The sequence below is a fragment of the Caretta caretta genome, chromosome 6 (genome assembly GCF_965140235.1).
Source record: "Caretta caretta isolate rCarCar2 chromosome 6, rCarCar1.hap1, whole genome shotgun sequence".
Lineage (NCBI taxonomy): Eukaryota > Metazoa > Chordata > Testudines > Cheloniidae > Caretta > Caretta caretta.
The window spans coordinates 18,249,056-18,267,279 of NC_134211.1; the positions used below are offsets into that span (position 1 = coordinate 18,249,056).

The 18,224-nt window shown below is 46.6% G+C and overlaps 1 protein-coding gene across 1 annotated transcript in view; it reads left to right on the plus strand.

Moving 5' to 3' along the window:
• LOC125637986 (solute carrier family 9 member C1-like) overlaps positions 1 to 18,224 on the plus strand; it is a 295,718-nt gene that overhangs the window by 37,101 nt on the left and 240,393 nt on the right. The gene's annotated exons all lie outside the window — the stretch shown is intronic.

Sequence of the window (18,224 nt, forward strand, 5' to 3'; positions counted from 1 at the left end):
TGCAGGTGGAAACGCCGTCCCCAAACATATGGGCGTAGCTTTTCCAGAGCGTAGACAATGGCGTAACGTTCTTTTTCACTGACTGACCAGTTGCTTTGCCTCTCAGACAGTTTTTTGCTGAGAAACACTACAGGGTGGAATTCTTGATCAGGTCCTTTCTGCATTAAAACTGCTCCCACCCCACGCTCGGAAGCATCTGTGGTTACTAGGAACGGTTTGTCAAAGTCTGGGGCCCTTAGTACAGGGTCAGACATGAGTGTCGCTTTAAGCTTGTTAAAGGCCTTCTGACACTTTTCGGTCCACTGAACGGCATTTGGCTGTTTCTTTTTGGTTAGGTCTGTCAGTGGGATGGCGATTTGGCTGTATTGCGGTACAAATCGTCTGTAATAACCAGCCAAGTCTAAGAAGGATTGAATGTGTTTCTTTGACTTTGGGACAGGCCACTTTTGGATAGCATCCACTTTGGCCTGTAGGGGGCTGATAGTTCCTTGACCCACCTGGTGTCCAAGGTAAGTCACTCTGTTTAGGCCTATTTGACACTTCTTAGCCTTAACAGTTAGTCCTGCCTCCCTTATGCGCTCAAGGACTTTTTTTAGATGTTCCATGTGTTCTGCCCAGGAATCCGAAAATATGGCCACATCGTCAAGGTAGGCAACTGCATATTCTCCTAATCCCGCTAGGAGACCATCTACAAGTCTTTGGAAGGTGGCGGGTGCATTTCGCAGCCCAAAAGGGAGTACATTAAATTCATACAGCCCGAGATGTGTGGTGAAGGCTGACCTTTCCTTGGCAGATTCATCTAGCAGTACCTGCCAGTACCCCTTGGTTAAGTCCAAGGTAGAGATGAACTGGACCCTCCCACTTTCTCTAATAGTTCATCTGTGCGTGACATTGGATAGTTGTCTGGGCGAGTTACAGCATTTAGCTTACGGTAGTCCACGCAAAAACGTATCTCCCCATCTCGTTCGGGAACTAGAACCACTGGAGATGCCCATGCACTTCCAGAGGGGCGGATTACACCCATCTGTAGCATGTCCTGGATCTCCCGTTCTATAGCAGTTTTAGCTTGAGGAGACACCTGGTAAGGTTGGACTTTAATTGGGTGAGCATTACCTGGGTCAATGGAGTGGTATGCCCGTTCAGTCAGTCCTGGGGTGGCTGAGAACGTTGGCGCGTACCTAGTGCACAGCTCCTTGATCTGCTGTCGCTGCATACGCCCAAGGGTCATGGAGAGGTTCACCTCTTCCACACCACCAGCACTTTTCCCTTCGTAGTAGACACCTTCAGGCCACTCAGCGTCGTCTCCTCCCTGGGCTGTAAACTGACAAACCTTTAATTCTCTGGAATAAAAGGGCTTTAGAGAATTAATATGGTACACCTTAGGCTTTCTGTTGGAGGTGGGGAATGCTATCAGATAATTAATAGCTCCCAGGTGCTCCTGGACTGTGAATGGCCCTTCCCACGATGCTTCCATTTTATGGGCCTGGAGCGCCTTTAAGACCATGACCTGGTCCCCTACTTTGAAGGAACGCTCTCTGGCATGTTTATCATACCAGGCTTTTTGCTCTTTTTGAGCATCCTGTAAGTTTTCTTTAGCAAGGGCTAAAGAAGTTCAGAGGGTGTTTTGTAGGTTGGTTACAAAGTCCAGAATGCTAGTTCCTGGAGAAGGTGTAAATCCCTCCCATTGCTGCTTCACCAACTGTAATGGCCCCTTAACCTCATGGCCATATACAAGTTCAAATGGGGAAAACCCTAAACTGGGGTGTGGTACAGCTCTGTAGGCAAAGAGCAGCTGCTGCAACACTAGGTCCCAATCATTGGAGTGCTCATTTACGAATTTACGTATCATGGCCCCCAAAGTTCCATTAAACTTCTCCACCATGCCATTTGTTTGATGGTGGTAAGGAGTGGCAACCAAGTGATTTACCCCATGAGCTTCCCAAAGGTTTTCCATAGTTCCTGCCAGGAAATTAGTCCCTACATCTGTGAGGATGTCGGAGGGCCAACCTACCCTGGCAAAAATGTCTGCTAGTGCCTGGCACACACTTTTAGCCCTGGTGTTGCTTAGAGCTACTGCTTCCGGCCATCGGGTGGCAAAATCCATGAAAGTCAGTATGTACTGCTTTCCTCTGGGTGTCTTTTTCGGAAAAGGACCCAGAATATCCACAGCTACTTGCTGAAATGGAACTTCAATGAAGGGGAGTGGCTGGAGAGGGGCTTTGACCTGGTCTTGGGGTTTTCCCACTCTTTGGCATACTTCACAAGACCGGACATAGGTAGAAACATCCTTGCCCATTCCCTCCCAGTGGAATGACCCCCCCAAACGGTCTTTGGTCCTGTTCACCCCAGCATGGCCACTAGGATGATCGTGGGCTAAGCTCAAGAGCTTGGCCCGGTATTTAGTTGGAACTACCAACTGTCTCTGAGGATGCCAGTCTTCCTGGTGTCCACCAGAAAGAATTTTCTTGTATAAAAGTCCTCTTTCTACAACAAACCTGGGTCGATTAGAAGAGCTGAGAGGCGGTGGGTTGCTCCGTGCCGCCGTCCAAGCTCTCTGGAGGCTTTCATCTGCTTCCTGTTCTATCTGGAACTGTTCCCTTGATGCTGGAGACATCAGTTCCTCATTGGATTGTGGACCGATGCTTGGTCCCTCTGGAAGCAATGTAGGGGATGGAGCTGTTTCCATTGACTGTGAACCGCTCTCCGCTGGTGCACTATGTTGGGATTCAGGCTCCGGCTGAGCCTCTTGTGTAGGGTTATTGGCTGCTGCTGGTTCAGGTTCGGTGGGGCCCTCTGGTGTTGAGGTTGCAAGTATTGGATTCAGTGCTGGCAAATGGTCTGGTTCTGGTTGTTCTGCTGGTTCCGGTTCTGGGACTGGTTCCGTCTGGGTCTCTGGGACTGGATCCACTACTGCTGTTGCAGACATTGGCCTGGGGTCCGGGTCCATCACCTCTGACTGGGTCCTGATAGAAGTTTCCGGAACAGAGCTAGGCCTCACGGCTTGTTTAACCTGTCTATGGGTGACCATTCCCACCCTCTTGGCCCGCTTCACGTGATTGGCCAAGTCTTCCCCCAACAGCATGGGGATGGGATAATCATCATAGACTGCAAAAGTCCACGTTCCCGACCAGCCCTGGTACTGGACAGGCAACTTGGCTGTAGGCAAATTGAAAGAGTTGGACTTGAAGGGTTGAATCGTCATTTGGATCTCTGGGTTGATTAAATTGGGGTCCACTAAGGAAGCATGGATAGCTGACACTTGTGCTCCGGTGTCCCTCCACACGGTGACCTTCTTCCCGCCCACACTCACAATTTCCCTCCGCTCCAAGGGTATCGGGGAGGTATCTGGGCCTGCAGACCTCTGGTGTGACCCTGGTGCAATGAACTGTAATCTGTTGGGGTTCTTGGGGCAGTTGGCCTTTACATGCCCCAGCTAGTTACATTTAAAACATCGTCCAGCTGACGGGTCACTGGGGCGAGGTGGGTTGCTGGAGAATGGGGTGGTGGGACAATAAGTTGTCTGGAGGGTTCTTTGGGAGGTAGGTGGGGCTTTGGGCGGCCCCCGGTAATAGGGTGTGATCTGGGGTTGTCCCTTCTGGTCTCCGCTCCAACTGCGACCAGTTTTCTTCTTCTCTGCCACCTCCACCCATCTGGCTCCAATCTCTCCTGCCTCGATTACAGTTTTGGGCTTCCCATCTAGGATGTATCTTTCTATTTCCTCAGGAACCCCCTCTAAGAATTGTTCCATTTGCATTAGGAAGGGCAAATTTACTGGAGATTCAACACTTGCTCCTGATATCCAGGCGTGCCAATGTTTCACAATGTGGTAGGCATGTCGGGTAAATGACACGTCTGGTTTCCACCTTAGGGCTCTGAACCTCCGACGAGACTGCTCGGGTGTTATCCCCATTCTGACTCTCTCCTTGGATTTAAACAGTTCATACTTGTTCATGTGTTCTTTAGGGATTTCAGCTGCCACTTCAGCTAAGGGTCCACTGAGCTGCGGCCTCAGCTCTACCATGTATTGGTCAGTAGAGATGTTGTACCCAAGGCAGGCCCTTTCGAAGTTTTCTAAGAAGGCCTCAGTATTATCGCCTGCCTTGTAGGTGGGGAACTTTCTGGGATGGGGAGTGGTACCTGGAGAAGGATTGCTAGGGTTTGTTGGTATATTCTGCTGAGCCTTTACCTTCTCCATCTCCAGTGCATGCTTCCTCTCTTTTTCCCTCTCCTCCTTCTTCAGCCGCATGAGTTCTATCTGTCTTTCATGTTCCCTTTGTTTTTTCTCAGCCTGAAATCTGGCTAATTCCAGCTTTTGTCGAGCCGTTGATTTTGTCATCCTAACCTCTCTGTTTTTAACTAACTTTACACCTGAGGTTTAGAAATAAACAAACAAAACTTGGCGTTAAAATTTTGCTGTGCTGGAATACAATACCTATTCTCTGATAGTGATTGTCAGCCTACAGAAAAAGACAATTCCCTTATCTCTGCTCTGGTCCGAAATCAAAGGGAAAAACCTCCAACTACTTGGAAACCTGCTTACCAGCAGCCCAAAGGAAAAAAAATTCCTTTTCAAACTTGTGCTCCTTGTAAAAATATCAAAATCCTAAAAAAAAAAAAAGGCCCCTGCCACTTTTGTCTGCAGGCAAAAAGTTACACTGTTATTGTGCAGCCATATAAGAACAGATTAAATTTTTGATTCCAGGGCGGTGGGGGGGGGGGTCCCACAGCTGCTAGCAGGGCTGCCCACAGTTGCCCAGCTGCCGTGAGGGTTGTGGGGATCCAGCAGCTCCGCATGGATATTTTTAGTAAAAGTCAGGGACAGGTCATGGACTTCTGTGAATTTTTCTTTATTGCCCATGACCTGTCTATGACTTTTACTAAAAATATCTGTGACAAAATTTTAGCCTTAGACATGACCTCTTGAGGTCCCTTCCAGCCCTGCATATCTATGAATCCAGCCTGAGGATTCAATACCTTTGATATGGGGAGTCACTTTTTTAAAATTAAGTTTAATAAAATCCCACTTTTAAAACCATCACTGGTTGCCATCCATTTTTCCTTCATATAGACTCGTTCTGGGAGAACGAGAAGTTTGTTCACATCTGTTCACTCTTGACGTGGGATCAAAAGATGATGCTTATTTGGCAGTTCTGCTGTCCTTGTTTACTGGAACTTCTCAGCCCACCTTCATAGAGGTGGTACTGCTGACTGAACTCCTACCAGTGGGAATATGCAAAGACCCTTCAAAGAAGAAATTAAGGTTGTTTTTAAAATTACTACACATGTGGATACTACTTTTGGTGTCCATGTGCTGCTGTACAGGAGTTAATGTTTTAACTAGCAGTGTCCATTAGAGGGTATGCATGCTTCCAGCATGACCTCACTTCACTCCTCCTGCCCACCTGGGCACAGCGACCCCCTCCACCACTCAGTTTCTTGTGAGACAGAACAAGGTAGTGTTCCTGTGTAGTAATCTTGTTACTTAGTAATTAGACTGATGGTAGTTAATTTGTTTTGTTTATATTTGGTAGTTAGTGTGTTACTGTTTCAATTAGCTTGTTAGTAGGCTTAAAATAAAAAAATAACTTATGGCAGAACACAGAAGTCTTCAGGCTTCAAGCCATGCCTCTCTTGTGGGGGGATTATTCCTGTGACTGTGACCCAGGACAGATGCCTTTACTGTCAGAGAGAGGAACATATCACTAAGTGTGCGATCTGCAAGTCCTTCAAGAAGCACACACAAAAGTGGAGGCAGTCTAGATTGAAGCTTTTTCTTATGGAAAGGTCCATTCGAGCTATGTTGGTCTGAGTATTGATTAAGTCAGTTTCCTGGCACTGAGCCCTGTCTGTGTTGCTGGCAGTGCAGAGGAGTTCTTCAGTGGAGCTATTGCTGCCGGTGCCCAGCATAGAAAGGAGCTCTTCAAAGGAGCAGTTACCGCTGATGCAGGAAAAAGTGGGACTGGGATGTTGCACCACATCAGAAAGCAGGTACAGAAATCTTCCTCACCTTCAGCACTGGCTTCAGCAGCACCATCCCTCTCTGCACCAGAGTGCTCAGGACACTCTTTTGCAGTATTTTCCTTTTCGGCGCCAGATGTTTTGGTCAAAGCCCTCTCTGCACCGGCGGTTTCAGCTGTAGAGGAAACTTCAAAGCAGAGAGAGGCATCCACAGTATCCTCACTATAGGGAGACTTGGCAACTAAATTTTCAGCTCCAAAAGCTTACTTGGTTTCTTCACCAGACCTCAGGGTCTCTCCAGAACCCGAGTCACCAATCCGGGAAGGTTCCTTAGTCTCGATACCAGACAGATCCTCTCCTCAAAAAGAAGCATGGGCACCTGTAATGAAAACCTTAAACCAGCATGTCAATACAATTTTGATTCCCATGTAGATCTTTCAATCTCCTGTCATGACTTCTCTGTTAGAGGCTTCTTCATCCAAAGACACTGATTTCTCTGCCGACTCTGACAAGAGTCCTCCACCAAAAGGGAAATCACACAGACGGAGAGAAAAGAAGTCTCGGGCAGCATATGAAAAAGAACCTCAGAACAAAAACTTACGAGGCTAATTCTCACTATACTCCTTTGTTCCCTCCGAATTGGCCAAATGTCCCTTTCCCATATGGACAACAATCATCGCCATATTCGCCCTCCTGGCTTCAATCTCTGCAATTTCAGGGACACGTTCTCCCACGATATATGGAGTCTGTTTGAGTCTCCTGCAGCAAACTCTTACAATTCTGATTGCTCTCCTCATCAAGAAGTTCAGGATGCAGAGGAACAACAAATTTAAGTGATGGTGAAATAACAGTCCAGCCAGAAAATCCTTCTGATCCTATACTTGGGTTCTACTTCTTTGCCTGATGAAACTGTTTCACAGTCTACACCATTTTCAGTTGATGATTTTAAAACCTTTCAGCAATGGCAAAAACACGAGAAGTTCCTTTGGAAAAAGCATATTAACTTTTTGATATTCTACAGCCAGCATCCCAAAATAGCATTGCACTACCTATTAATGAAGGAATATTGGATCCAGCAAAAAGTCTCTGGGCTACCCGGCCTCCATTCCAGCAACTGAAAAATGTGCTGGTTATAGATATTGGATGCCATATAAAGGATTTGAGGTATATATTATACTCATCCTGCTCCATTGTTACTGGTTGTTGCTGTACATAAAGATAAGCGATCAAAACAGTCTGGGAAATCTACCCCTAAGGAGAGAGAAGCCAAAAGGCTGGATCTTGTTGGAAAGCAAATGTACTTCTCAGCATCTTTAAGGTCAGGATAGCAAATTATCAAGCCATGCTATCTAAATATGATTATCTGCAGTGGGATAGGCTGTCAGAGTTTAAGGACAAGTTATCCTCAGAAAGTGGAGATGAGCTTAAACCTATTTGTGAAGGACAGTTTATTGCTAAAACCTCTCTTCAAGCTGCTTTAGATGCTGCTGATTCCAGTGCTACAGGTATCATGATGATTAGCATGGTTATCTCCCTCAGGTTTTACCAACAGAAGTGCAAGCGTCTATTGAAGATTTGCCATTTGATAGTCAGAATCTATTCAGTGCTAAGACTGATGAATCTCTGCATTCATTAAAAGACTTGAGATACGTGCTCAGATCACTGGGTTTATACAATCCTTTCAGTAAGAAACAGTTTCATCCTTAATCTTTATTCTCCAGATATAGGAACACACATTATTCTTTTTCATATTCCCAACACCAGAGGCCTTCCGAACAATCTAGAAAGAGCTCTAGATATCAGAAGAATTAAGTTTCAGTACGATCTTCCTTAACTAATCAGTCGGGTCAGACACAAAGGCATCAAATTTGATGTGATGGTCAAGGATCTTGGACTAATCCACAAGGATCAATACCTTTTGACTCGACTCTTTGGTTCTTGTTTTTTTTTTTGTGGAGGCTTGGGTGGCAGTCACCACAGATCAATGGATCCTTCTAGTAATTAGGGATAGTTATGTCATTCAATTTCAATTCCTGCCTCCTATCACCCTTCTTCTCAGTCCCTTTTCAGAGATCATTCTTACAAAAGTGCCAGGTGTCAGGAGGTAAGCGAACTGATCAAGCTAGAAGCAATAGAGTTAATATCTCAGGAGTATACTGGAAAAGAGCTCCCTTCTCCCTATTTCCTCATAATTAACAGTCTCTATCCATATCCCTAATCGGATCCTGGGCGTCTGTAGATAGCCCCAAGAACTACCCCAGTGGAGCCTCTATTATCTTTCTCCCCCAAAGTGATTTTGATCCAAACAGATTCCGTTCTATCCATTCCATCACTCCCAATTTCTTTACAGTTTACCTCTTCGTTAATACACAATGTTACTCCACAACCTGTACCTTTATTTCTGTCTTTCCTGAACAGCACATACTCTTCAATACCTGTACTCCAGTTATGACTGCTATTGTACCATGTTTCTGTTATCTCTATTGTATCTGGTTTCTCTTCCTGCACCAATGAATCTAGTTTCTCCATTTTATTACCCAGGATCCTTGTATTGATGTACAGACAATCTTAGTTGTTTCTGCTTGGCTTCATCCAGATTCCTCGCCAGATTAGGTGCAGTGATTTCACTGCAATATCACCTCCCTGGCTGTTACTGTCATTGCTTTTGGCACTATCTTGTTGTTGTCCAGTCTCCTCCTCACTGTTATTCCTTTCTCCATTGCTGTGTTCTCTCTTACTTAATTTTCCTCTCACTCAGTATTAGAATCAGGTGTGGACATTACATCCACCTCACCCAACTGTCTCCACTGAATTCCTAGTTCTTCTTTGAGTGATGTCCTTGTGGTGCTCCACTTTGGGTGTCGGTGCGCCCCTACGCTCATAGTCAGAGACTTAAGGAAGTAGTGCTTGGTTGGGTTGCACATGCGCAGTCCCCATCTCGCGCTGCTTCAGGCAGTTAACTGGCGCTGTGCAACCAATGCGCCCCCCCCCCAGTTCCTTCTCTACCACCTTTGGTTCAAGTCAGAGCATTTAGCATTGTCTTGCAGATTAGGAATAGTTTAGCTTTTCCCTTAGTTTTAGTTTTCAGTTAGAATAGTTAGCCTTCCTACTTTATCCCCATTATTTTATTTTCTCCTCATAGGGCTGTAGGTTTCCTTTTTTTTTACCACAGCAGCACGGTATTCATACCTCCCCTCCCCATTACGGGGAGAGTACATCCCTGAGGGGTGTGCCCGGTTCCCCAGAGTTCAAACACTGCATTACCTGCAGGTTTTCTATACCTTTCTCAGACGGGTACTCTCACAGCTGAAGTACTTGCACTGTAACAAACTGAAAGCCCACACCAGAAAGGCAAGAGATCTCCAACTGAAACTTCTGTTCATGGAGAAGTCTCTCCACCCGATGTCTGAGCCTGAGGTATGCATTTCACACGGCCAGAAATCACCGACCTCAGCCTCTGACAAGGGCGTTTCCTCCACAGCACAGGCTCCTGATCAACCTGCCAAGAAGGCAGCAAAAAAAATGGGGTACCACGCCCCCAACTTTGGAGTTGGCCAAGAAAAGACGCTGTGCTAACAGGCAAATGCTCCTGGACATGTCAGTGGCCGAAGCAGCGGGTCCCTCTGGCACCGTTGATACCAAGAAACTGAAAGCTCCCAGGCAGCCAAGATCGGTCACAGTCACCCAGGGGAAAATGAAACCCCATGCTGCGGTACCACTGGACACAAATACACAATTGGTACTGAGCATCTCAGTGCCCCTGCTACTAATGCTGCCACCATCTCACTGTCCAGTAACACAGCATTTTCGACAAGCTGTCTTCAGCATACGGTACCATTTCCTATTATACCAACGGTACAGATACCGGGCATATCGCATCAATTCCTCTGCCACAAAGACCTCTCTGTGTTGTTAGTACTGGAGTCTCCCATCCTCGGCACCAATGGTACCTTGGTACCCTCAGTACTTAGTCAACCCAGCTCTCCATCTCTTTCCGCTGCACAATTCTCAAGTGAAGATGGAGACGAGGATGCTGGGGGCACTCCACAGCATTCCTCCCCTGTGGCTGCTCCCATCACACACTCCCCTCTGTACAAGGGCTACCCTACAAACTTTCCGAACCAACTGTGATACGGGCAACCCTGGATGCCCACTATGCCCTTCCAACCACAATGGCCATTTTGGAACCCATGGGCAACATACACCCTGTTGTTGTTGTGGGTATCTGTCAGTCTTCCCACAGCTGACACACATCAAGCACCTTTACCAACACCACAGGGACCGCCCGGCACCTCTGAACAGGGGGTTGAAGAGGAGGAGGAATTCTCTGACCAAGACGATCCACCTGAAGTCCACTTCTCCTCATTCTCACCGGATAACACAATTATGCCTCCATTTCCCACCACAGATGATAATTCCAAACAATTTCAAGTCCTCTACAAGAGAGTTGCCACTTCACTGGACATTTCACTCTGGAAGAGGTCCAGCAATCTCGACACAAATTAGTTATATTACACGCATTGACCTCATCTAAAATCGCCCTTCCCCTGAATTATGCAATTATGGACCCTGTGAAGTTGCTCTGGCAAACCCCTGCAACGATTCCACCTATCTGTAAGATGTCTGATAAAAAGTACTACATGCAAAGGGCACTGAATTCCTCTTTTTGTATCCAACGCCAAATTCATTGGTGATTGATGCAGTCAATGAACGGGGTAGACAACATAACTACAGAAACACCCCGTATGACACAGACTGGAAATGGCTCAACCTTTTCGGCCACAAAGCATATTTAGCTGTGACCTTACAATTAAGAATTGCTGACTATGAAGCCTTACTGGCAAAGTATGACCAAAATAGCTACGCAAGTCTCTCTGAATTTACTGACTTTATTCCAGATGACAAAAAAGAACAGTACAAATTGATCATCACAGAGGGTCAACTCATAACCAGAACAGCATTATAAGCTGCCAGTGACAGACCCAGACCAGTGGGGTACAGGAGTCTGATAGAAGGCAAATATACTGGCTCATTGGATGAATAATTTTCTGCTCCCTGAGTGACCAGAGCAGGGGCTGCCCTAGAGCAATCAGGAACCTGCTTGAATCAATTAAGACAGGCAAGCTAATTAAGACACCTGGAACCAATTAAGAACTTATTAGAATCAATTATGGCAGGCAGGCTAATCAGGACACCTGGTTTAAAAAGGACCTCCCATCAGTTAGTGGTGGAGTGCGCAGGGAGTAGGAAGGTGTGCTGCTGGAGGGCTGAAGAATACAAGCATGATCAGGCTTCAGGAGGAAGATCCTGCTGTGAGGATAAAGAAGGTGCTGGGGGAAGACCATGGGGAAGTAGCCCAGGGAGTTGTAGCTGTCACACAGCTGATACAGGGGACATTGTAGACACCTGCTATCCACAGGGCCCTGGGCTGGAACCCGGAGTAGAGGGTGGGCCCGGGTTCCCCTCATCCCCCTAACTCCTGATCGGACACAGGAGGAGTTGATCTGGTCTATGAGAAACACCAGAATGGAAGGTTTAATTTGGAAAAGTGATCTGGCCTGTCCCTGACCCACTAGGTGGGACACAGAGACTGCAGGGATTGTTCTCCGTTTCCCCCATGCTGGCCAGTGATGAGGTTAGCTGAGTGAATGGCAGGTTTGAGCCTCTAGCTGAAGTGGCCAAACTGAGGGTTGCCGTGAATCTCTGACGTGAGCAAATCCACCAAAAAGCGCAGGACCCACCAAGGCAGAGGAGGAACTTTGTCACACTGCCCTTCATTCAGCAGTGAGATTCCTGGCAACCACGATTGTTATGAGAAGAACCTCCTGGCTCCACCTATCTGGATTCCCAAAGCCAGTACGGTCAACCATAGAGGACTTATCATTTGAGGGATCCAAACTTTTTGTGGACAAAACAATGAGTTTTTACACACTCTTATGGGCTCGAGGGTGACATTGCGATCTCTGGGCATCCACACACCTAAGATCAAAATATGACAGGGCTGTTATCAAGCCCCTCAAAGACTCTGACCCCCTCCGTACGCACTACACAATAGATACTACGACCATCAGGGTCAGAAACAGAAAACCTCGAGGAGACAACAATCTGCTCCCTCGAATACTACCTCTTAGCCATTAACTTCCAGACAACAAATTTGAAACCCTGGTTGAGGGCCCCAGAATCCCTTCTCTTTCAATGAAGGAACCATCTACAACTTGCAAGACATTTGGAGATCGCCTGATTTCTATTTTACCTGATCTGGCAGAGTATTACAACAGACAGATGGGTATTAAAAATGATCAAAACTGGTTACTCCATCCCCCTTACCTCCAAACCCCCTACTCACCCCCCTTTCCCGTTCCTCTTCGGGGACCCCTCTCATAAACATCTACTGTGAGAAGAGGTAACCCACCTCATATTTCTGGGAGCAGAAGAACCCGTACCATCCAAGTATAGAGGGAAAGGGTTCTATTCCTACTAGTTTCTCATGCAGAATAAAACAGGAGGTTGGAGACGTACCTTGACCTACGGCAACTCAATAAATATGTGAAACAGTGATTCAAAATGGTCACACTAGGCACCATAAACCCAGCATTAGGAAGGGGTGTCTGGTTCTCAGCCCTCAACCTCCAGGATGCATATTTTCATATACCCATTCATCCCTCACATCGAAATTTTCTGCGATTTGCTGTAGTACAGGGCCATTTCCAGTACAAAATTCTACGGTTTCGGCCTTTCCACTGCGTCTTGGGAATTCTCAAAGGTATTAGCCGTATTAGCTGCCTATCTACGCAGGGAGGGAATCATGATATTTCCTTATTGGATGACTGTCTGCTGAAAGGACCAACACTACAGGCAGCCATGGAGTCCGCCGAACACGCAAGAACTCTGTTTACCAGGTTAGGCCTTCAGATAAACATACAAAAATGTACTCTAACACCAGTTCAACACCTGAAATTTATTGGAGCAGACCTCAACTTCCTTGAGGCAACTGCCTCCCTATCAACAAAATGATTTCTGACTTAACCAACTTGATCTCCACAGTGTGAAACAGCCCACAAGTGTCTGCCAGAACTTACCTATAAATTCTAGGCCACATGGCCGCAACGACGTTCGTTGTCCGAAATGCAAGACCACATATGCGGTGTCTACAAGCTAGTCTCCAGACAAATTATGTCCCACACAGGCACAGTATAAACAAGCGCCTCACCATTCCAGATACAATCAAAGACTACTTTTTATGGTGGACCAATCCAGACAACATTGGGGGTGGGAGGGGTGCCCTTCCTACAGAATCCACCGTTGCTCACTATCACCACGGATGCATACCTTTTAGGGTGGGGAGCACATCTGCAACCACACTCTATACAGGGCTGATGGTCCATAGTGGAGTCCCATTTTCATATAAACCTGCTAGAACTGTGAGTGGTTTGGAACACTTGCTCCCACTTCTTATAGCTAATCAGAGACCAGACGGTGCAGATTCTCATGGACAATATGGCTTGTAGACAAGAGGGAGCGCAATCACACTCCTTCTGCGTGGAAGCCATGCGACTTTGGCAGTGGTGTATCAAGCACAATGTCCATGTCACAGCATCATACCAATCTGGCAGTTAGAATACCCTGAGAAGGAAGTTTTATCATGATCACGAGTGGGAATTGAACACACGGGTAATCCTAGACATTTTTCCAACATGGGGGTTCCCAACAATAGATATTTTTGCAACTGCACAAAACACCAAATGCCCCCAGTCCTGCTCCAGAGCAGGACTCGATCCACACTTTCTGGGTGATGGCTTCCTTATCAAGTGGAATGCTCCCCTCTCACCCCCCTTTTGGCCTGCATGCTTCACAAGATCAAACAAGACAGATCCAGAGTGATCCTAATAGTCCCCACATGGTTGTGACAAACATGGTACCCTTATCTTCTGCACATGGCCATCTGTCCACCATGCATACTCTCGCTTCTACCTCGCTGCTATCGCAGGACGCAGGTCACGTTATCCATCCAGATCCCTGGAGACTTCATCTCAAACCTTGGCTACTGCATGGCTTAAACAGCCGTAGGGCAACTATCCAACTCACATACATACATAAGTGGAGGCGATTCGACTCATGGTGCCAATGCAAACAGACTGCACCTCTGTCAGCCCCCTTACCTCTCATTCTAGACTATTTGCTGGAACTCAAACAGACGGGCCTCTCCATAAGTTTGGTACGTGTACATCTGTCAGGCATCACAGCGTTCCGTCATAAAGTAGATGGATTCTGTACATTTACGCATCCAATCCCTGAACACTTTTTTTAAGGGCCTCTCCAATTCCTACCTGGAAGTTTGGAACCTCACGCCACCATGGGACCTCAACTTAGTCCTCCATGCCCTCACCAGCCCCCCTTTTGAGACCATGGCTATAAGCTCCCTGCTACACCTTTCCATGAAGGTTGCATTCCTAGTGGCCATTACATCCGCCAGGAGGGTTGGAGAACTGCCAGCTATCATGACCGATCCATCTTTCACAATCTTTTTCAAAGATAAAGTATCCCTTAGACCGCATCCCAAGTTCCTACCTAAAGTTGTCACATCCTTTCACCTCAACCAACCAATACACTGACTGACATTTTTTCCTAAACCACACGTGGACAAGCGACAGTCCAGATTACACTCCCTGGATATCCTCAGGGCTATAGCCTTCTTCATTGATAGAACAAAATCTTTTCATAAGTCTCCAAAACTGTTTGTTCAATCACTGAATGATCAAAAGGTAATGCCATTTCCAAACAATGTCTATCCAAATGGATATCAAACTGCATAAAAGTGTGTTACCTCCAGCATGAATGACAACCCCCTGTGGGGGATCCGCATGCATTCTACCAGAGGCCTCTCAGGCAGCCTTCATAGTGTTTCTTAGTAATGTTCCCATCACAGAAATCTAGGGCCAGAACCTGGGCTTCGCCACACACATTTACCCAGCATTGCGCTTTGCAACAACATGCATCTTCTGATACTATGTTTGAGCACACTGTACTTTCATCTGCTACAACTTCAACTCCAAAGCACGCTCCTTCCACTGGAGGGCACTGCTCTGAAGTCATCTAAAGTGGAGCACGCACAGGAGCATCACTCAAAGAAGAGAACGTTACTCACCTTGTGCAGTAATGGAGGTTCTTCGAGATGTGTGTCCCTGTGAATATTCCACTACTCTCCCTCCTTCCCTCTGCTTCGGAGTTTTATTACTAGACTCTGCAATAGAGAAGGAAATGAGGGGGGGGGATTGGTTTCACAGTGCCAGAACCTCCCTTTATTGCACAAGGTGAGTAATGTTCTCTTTAAAACTCTTTTAATCAGTGGTGGCAACCTCAATCCCAGAAATCTATTTTCCTCCTTATTCAGGTGCAGTCCATCCCATGAGAACAGTTGACTATCCGTGAATGCCTCCCAGTGGTCGAACATCACAAAGCCCTTTTTATAGCACCATTGTCTGAGTCATCCATTGATCATTATAACTAGGTCCCTACCAAATTCATGGCCCATTTTGCACAATTTCATGGTCATATGATTTTAAAATTGTAAATTTCATGATTTCAGCTATTTAAATCTGAAATTTCATGGTGTTGTAATTGTAGGAGTCCTGACCCAAAAAGGAGTTGTGTGGGAGTCGCAAGGTTATTTTAAGGGGGGAGGGGGTTGCGGTTCTGCTACCCTTACTTCTGTGCAGCTGCTGCTGGTGGTGCTGCCTTCAGAGCTAGACAGTTGGAGAGCGGCGGCTGCTGGCTGGGAGCCCAGCTCTGAAGGCAGAGCTGTCACTACCAGCAGCGCAGAAGTAAGGGTGGCATGATGTGGTATTTCCACCATTTCCATTACTTCTGCGCTGCTACTGGCGAGGTGCTACCTTCAGAGCTGGGTATCTGGCCAACAGCCACTGCTTTCTCGCCGCCAAGCTCTGAAGGCAGCACAGAAGTAAGGGTGTCAATACCATGACAGCCCCTAAAATAACCTTTTGATCCCCCTGCAATGCCGTTTTGAGTCAGGACTCCCAATTTGAGAAACGCTGGTCTCCCCTGTGAAATCTGTATAGTATAGGGTAAAAGCATACAAAAGACCAGATTTCACAGCCCGTGATGCTTTTTTCATGGCTGTGAATTTTGTAGGGCCCTAATTATAATCGTGTCACGCTTTCACTGTCCTTTTCTAGGGATGGGTAGGATTCCACTGAAGATCACCTGAGCATCCATATCTTTAAGCATTTTCCCCACCCTGGTGAAGTCTTCCTTGATGCATTTCACTGAGAATGTATCAGTATAATTTGTTCCCACATGAGGGACAATCAGTGGATTCTTTCCTGCTCCCATTAGGAGCCTCTTCAGCCTCATGTCTGCATTCCATATGTGACAGGGTCAGGCCGGATGGCTACAGGAGAGTGATAGAAGGTAGATATATTAGCCCCAGAATAAGCAGATCCATTTTCCCTGAGTAAGATAATGGGCTGTTCCAGAACAATCAGGAAGTTGCTGGAACCAATTAAGGCAGGCTAATTAGGACACCTGGAGCCAATTAAGAAGCTGCCAGAATCAGGACAGGCAGGCTATTCAGGGCACCTGGTTTTTAAAAGGACGTCACTTCAGTTAGTGAGGTGTGTGCGAGGAGCTGGGAACAAGAGGTGCAGAAGAAGTTGAGAGTGAGTAGGCGTACTGCTGGAGGACTGAGAAGTACAAGCGTTATCAAGACATCAGGAGGAAGGTCTAGTGGTGAGGACAAAGAAGGTGTTGGGTGGAGGCCATGGGGAAGTAGCCCTGGGAGTTGTAGCTGTCACGCAGCTGTTGCAGGAGACACTATAGACAGCTGCAATCCACAGGGCCCTGGGCTGGAACCCGGAGCAGAGGACGGGCCCAGGTTCCCCCCCATACCCCAACTCCCTAGTTGATATAAGAGGTGTTGATCTGGACTGTGGGTCCCACCAGAGGGGAAGGTCTCTGGCCTGCCCCACGACCCATTAGGTGGGCCAGCAGAGACTGCACGGATTGTTCTCCTTTTCCCCATGCTGGCCAGTGATGAGGTTAGCCAAGTGAACAGCAGGTTTGTGCCACTAACAAGAGGAGCCAAACTGAGCACTGCCGTAAAACTCTGAGGCGAGCAAATCCGCCACAAAGGGCAGAACCCACCAAGGCAGAGGAGGAACTTTGTCAGACATATTTTAGCTCCCAATAGACAGCATACCCTTCTGTTCTCCAGATCCACTCCGGTGGCAGGCCTGTCTGTTCTTAGAAGGGAGTTCCCAGTCATGTAAATTTGCCTCTTCCTGGTGTTGGTGCAATTCTTTGGCCTTCCTCCTGTTCTTTCTGGCTGTAAGTCTTCTTGTCTTCATTTCTTACTTGTAATCTTTTGCAAGTCATCCTCTATTTTCCCGGGGCTCCAAACTCTGGCTATCTACACTTATTCTACCCTTCTTCTTGTAGGACTGGTCACATGCATGACATGTACTGAATGCTGCTAGTGAAAACTTTCTGAACTTCTGTGCTGGGGCACATGGACACCATCAGTGGAATTCACATGTGCAGAACATTTCAAAGAACCACAGTTACTATCCGGCAGTAATCGTTCTATACTTACCTGTAACAAGAGTTCTTGGAGATGAGCCTCTGCATATTCACACTTTGTGCTCTATGCCCCCTTCCTTGGAGTTTCAGGTTAGGAATTCCCAAATTATTGGAAGGAACTGAAGGGCAGTTGAGGCCATCCTCATTGTTCATACCTTCAGAACCCTCCAGGATGGGAGGGGGAAGAGGGGTGAATAGCCCCAACAGACACTGCTTTCCAGAAGGTGCTGGAAGCTTGTGATGCCGGCAACTTGATCCCACAAATGTGAATATGCAGAGGCTAATCTTGAAGAACTCTGGTTATAGGCAAGTAACCTCCATTTATGTAGCCACCTCCCTACTTATCTTCCAAGTTATTGATTCTATGCAGATACTCTGGAAATATATTTTCTGCATCAGCATATGTGCCTGTTGATTATAGAAACTCAGATTACCTCAAGTTATTTCTAATTTTCATAGCTTGGTATTTGACTTTAAGAAAGTGAATCTGTGGAAATCCAGAGAAATGCCACTTATGGGTAAGTAACTTAGGTCTTGTCCACATGCAGAAGTTGCACCAGTTTAACTTAAATTGGTTTTAAACTGATTTAGTTAAACTAGTGCAAATCCCTTTGCAGACACTCTCATTTCATTGTAAGAGTGGCTTATTCTGATTTAACTTAAAACTGTTC